At 39.7% G+C, this 4691-nt stretch overlaps 1 long non-coding RNA gene across 1 annotated transcript; it reads left to right on the top strand.

The window, feature by feature from the left end:
• Positions 1-3282: 3282 nt before the first annotated feature.
• LOC131022288 (uncharacterized) lies at positions 3283-4449 on the top strand. The gene is made up of 2 exons (XR_009101222.1): positions 3283-3698; positions 4204-4449. It is a non-coding gene; the product is annotated as an uncharacterized LOC131022288 (long non-coding RNA).
• The last annotated feature ends 242 nt before the right edge of the window (positions 4450-4691 follow it).

The following is a 4691-nucleotide window of genomic DNA, read 5'->3' as shown; positions in this document are numbered from 1 at the left end:
AGTAGTGCTGCCGTTGATTGAATTTGCCTATAATAACAGTTACCAGGCAACTATCGATATGGCACCATTTGAGGCATTATATGGAAGAAAATGTAGATCACCGCTTTATTGGGATGAAGTGGGTGAGAGAAAAGTTTTAGGACCAGACATGGTCAATGAGATGGTTGAGATAGTCCGCCAGATCAGAGGGCGAATAAAAGAGGCACAAGATAGACAGAAATCTTACGCTGATGCACGTCGAACTGAGTTATGTTTTGAAATAGGAGACAAGGTCTTCCTAAAGGTATCTCCTACCAAGGGGATAACTAGGTTTGGTGTCAAGGGAAAACTTAGGCCCCGATTCGTAGGACCTTATGAGATTTTGGAGAGAATAGGCCCAGTAGCCTATAGGTTGGCGTTACCGCCAAGCTTTGGAAACGTTCACAATGTTTTCCACGTATCACAATTCAGAAAATACGTTTTCGATCCAAAGCACATAATCCACCAAGAAGAGATGATCCTTTGCCCAGACTTGAGCTATGAAGAGAGACCAGAGGCCATTCTAGATCGAAAAGTACAACAACTCAGGAATAAGGCAATCACATCAGTGAAAGTCTTATGGAGACACCACGGACAAGAGGAAGCCACGTGGGAGCTTGAAGACAAAATGAAGGAGAAATACCCCGAACTGTTTTAGAAGAAATATGCAAATTTCGGGACGAAATTTTTGTTAAGAGGGGTAGTATGTAGTGACCCGCTCTTTTATATATTTTAAATCCAGTAATGAGTGTTTATTTTTGTTCATCAGTGAATGAAAACGATTTTTATCCTGATATGAATTCAGCTTATGATCCTGAATTTATATTGTTAAAGCAGTCAATGATATTATTTCAGAGTTATAACTGACTTAGCAAAGTCACGTTATTTTTTTAAGCGAGATGGAATTTGATTTTATTTTACTCAGGTCGTGAATTATTTCCGACTCAAGAAGTTAATTAAATCTGCGGATTTAATTTAGATATCAGAACAACGAACGAATTAAATCTATGGATTTAATTTAGATTCATTTTATAACTTATCGATTTTAGCGAGATATCACATGTCGAAATCGAGATTTATTTAGATAAACAGTACCAAGCAGATACGAGCACGCGATCCATCTTACAGTTATAGAATCACTGAGACATAGAAAATACATCATTAATTCTTCTCTACATTTTTTTTTATTTCTTTTTCTTCCATCAATATTTGTTCCCCAACTTCTCCACACCATTATCATCACTTTTCCCCACCACTACTCAATTTTTTTTTCCACTACAACAACTTCTCCACCGCACCACTAATTCACCTCCATTCTACACTAACTCCACGAGAAGAGCAGGAGAACTTCACTCATCTTCTGCAAGCATCCAAGAAAATCCTCATCTGTCCATCGTTCCATCAAAGACAAGAAAGCAAACTTGAAAATCAACCAAAGAGAAAAACCCAGCAAGTGTAGATCTTTCTAAAGTTTCAAGCATTTGCTACTCCAGCTAACAATGGAAGAAGTAAAATAAACCATCAGTTCATTTCCCTGCCAAAACTTCAAGAGGTAAATTTGGCTTTAATTCATCCACTTAAATTCTTATACTCCTGTAAGTATTGAGAAAAGCCAACAACCTTCTATTTCAGTTATCATCAATTCAACCACAGCAACATTCCACCGAAACAAACATTCAAGGTGATCAATCTATCTCTGTTAACTCCCTCATGTCGCACAAGTCACAACATCAGATTATGTTTTTAATAAAAGAAGTGAATAGAAAGTAGGAAGGCTTATTCACATAAGAAATACAGAACTTATTGATGAGCAGTATAAGCACCTATAGAGACAACAATAGGATTTAGAACACTTATCTTGCGATAGGAAGAACGACAGCTTTTCCGTTCGGTTGAAACTGAGACGACGATGACAACGGTGAAGGCGACACCCTTCGCCGGAAACAGCGACAACAACGGCGAAACCTCGATGATTTCTGAACCGAAAAGGGTCAGCGGGGACAGAGTTTTGCTGCTCGCCGGACGCGGTCAGAGAAGAACCCCGACGAAGACCACAACTCGCTGATCCCAGGGTCGGCAACGCGACGACGCGACGACTTTTGTTGTTTCCAGAGCAACAGTCGCAGCGGCCATTTGCGAGCTTCCCGGAGTTCAGAAAATAGGAGGGTCAGGCGGCTTAGCTGCTGTCCGTTGATCCAGAGAGAGAAAAAGGGGGTGGACGTGGAGCTGGTCGGCGGAGGTAGAGATGGCGGGCCGATCAGCTGCTGCTCGGCCATGGCCGGAGGAGATTCGAGGGAGCAGAGTGAGAGACGGATCTGGTGGTGAGCGGAGAGAGAGCAGCGGCGGTGGGTTTCGGCTGGAGCAGAGGGGGCTAATTCCGGCGGCTATCTCGCCGGAGGTAGTCCCAGCGACCGTGACCCCGAAAGAGAGAGAGAAGGAGAACCAAGGGGCTGTGGTTGTCGCCGCTCGCTCCGGCGAACTCCGACGGCGGTGACTTCGAGAGAGAGAGAGACGAACAGATCGAGAGAGAGAGAGGAAGGGGCTGAGCGGTTATTGATTTTGAGGGAGAGCTCGACTGATTCTGGGAGAAGGAGCTCACGGCTGTTCTGAGAGAGAAAGAGTGAGAGCTCGATAAAAAAAGAGAGAGAGAGAATGTATCAGGAAAAAAAAAAAAAAAAAAAAAGAGAGAACGAGATTTAGAGAGAGAGAGAGCCGAGTATAATTGGAGTTGGGCTCATCTATTTTTTTTATTGGGCTTTCTTTAGTTTTATTGTTATTGGGCTTCTTATTTATTTTAATGTTTGGGCCGAAAATGGGGCCTTTATTTTATTTTAATTTGGGCTCCTTATTTATTTTATGTGGGCCGAACTCCTTTAATTATTTGGGCCTCTACATCTTATTTAATTGAGCCCAGATAAATTTTCATATTATATCTTGGGCTTATTATTTTAATTGGGCTGTTATATTATCTTCGTTGGGCCTCGTTTGATTTTAATTGAGTAGAATGGGTTGGATGATTATTTCAGTTGGGCCTTATTTATTTAATTGCATTTGGGCCTTGCATACTTGATTTAAACTTAGCCAATTTTTCATTATTTATTTATTGGGCCAAGAATTATTTAATTACTTGAGTCCATAAATTAATCCAACTAAACTTTTCAATTTAATTATTGGAATGCCACAACTTATTTAAATCAAGCCCATTTTTGTTTGATTAATTATTAGGCTGTCTTATGTTGAGCCTTTTAATTATTTGAACTTATAATATTATTTCTATTCCTATTTATTAAGCCCGAGAGATTTTTATGAGATTATTCAGCGAATAAGCCGAAATAGTTATTTCTTAGTAACGACCACGAAGGATGGATTTATTTAATTAGCAGGTTAGAACACCTGAGGCGAACGAATTATTTTAGTTAATTACTCAACCACGCAAGATGAAACCTAGTTGGTATTTATTTGATCCAATAGTGAGGATTAATAGTAGTAATTCCCTAATATCATCTTAGAATAATAAGTTCATGCATATGAGGTTCATGCATAGTTAAATACACATTCTCATTTGAGGATTTTTATTCGAGCAAATATCTTATATATGTATATATATTCTCGTAATAAAGGTCAAGGGCGAGATTGATAATCTGTTGAGGAGCTTTTGTATCACAGAAAATCACTATCAGGTGGGCATTACTTTCATATATATCAAATGAGTTTAAATGTTACGTTCAAGCAAGTTATTTCATGACTAAATTAATTGAAGTTATTTCAAATATTGTCTTGCCATAAAATATTTAAATTTCAGTATGATATCTATCTGATGTGACTTTTATAATGTAATCGAATTCGGGTCTTGAGCAGTTGATAGCTATCCTGCCAAGGCTAGTGTACACCAGTGACCGTGAGTCATCTAGCGGGTTGGCCGGTCAAGTGACCGTGAGAGGTGGCCACCTCTCCGGCACACAGTTCCAGATACGATAGATTACAAGAGAACTTAGTCTGCAGACGAACTTTAAGAATCACAAATGAATTTAGTAAGCTTGGGCCTTTAAGCGAAAAACTCCCTTGCTGTACTGTTTATGATGGCATGACAATTTACAGTTTTGAAGCATGTATTTTTATACTTAGGCATACGTGCCCACTGAGTACTTTTGTACTCAAGCCCTGCATATATTTCTAAATGTGCAGGTTGAGCAGCTGCCGATGGTGATGAAGTGACGAGCGGGACTCTTTGTCTTATTATGTATTAATGAACTCTAGGGTTACATGTCTTCATACATGTAATCAGAACTGTATTCCGCTGCGTACTCAGAAGTTTTATGCTATTTTGGATAAATCGGAGTTATCCGAACTTATTAGTTATTTGAGTCTATACGACTAAAACTCCGTTATATTAAAAATATCCATGTTGTTAATAATGATGAAATGCGATCCTTTCTTGTTTGATTATTCCCCTTTCTACCCCGCTTCTAATCTCCCTCCATTAGTCACGGTTTCCCCGGCTTAATTATCCTTAATTAGGTCTGGTCGTGACAGGATCGGCCAGAGCAGCGAGATCGGCCAGAGCAGCGGGACGGCAAGGATGCCAAGGAAATCAAGCTAGAGATCCCCCATTCCAAAAATGAGAAAAAAGTTGACAATCCCGAGGAGACAGAGCTTAGACACATAGTGGATGA

Source organism: Salvia miltiorrhiza, chromosome 4 (genome assembly GCF_028751815.1).
Source record: "Salvia miltiorrhiza cultivar Shanhuang (shh) chromosome 4, IMPLAD_Smil_shh, whole genome shotgun sequence".
In the NCBI taxonomy this organism is placed as follows: Eukaryota; Viridiplantae; Streptophyta; class Magnoliopsida; order Lamiales; family Lamiaceae; genus Salvia; species Salvia miltiorrhiza.
This window is presented reverse-complemented; position numbering and strand designations above follow the sequence as displayed.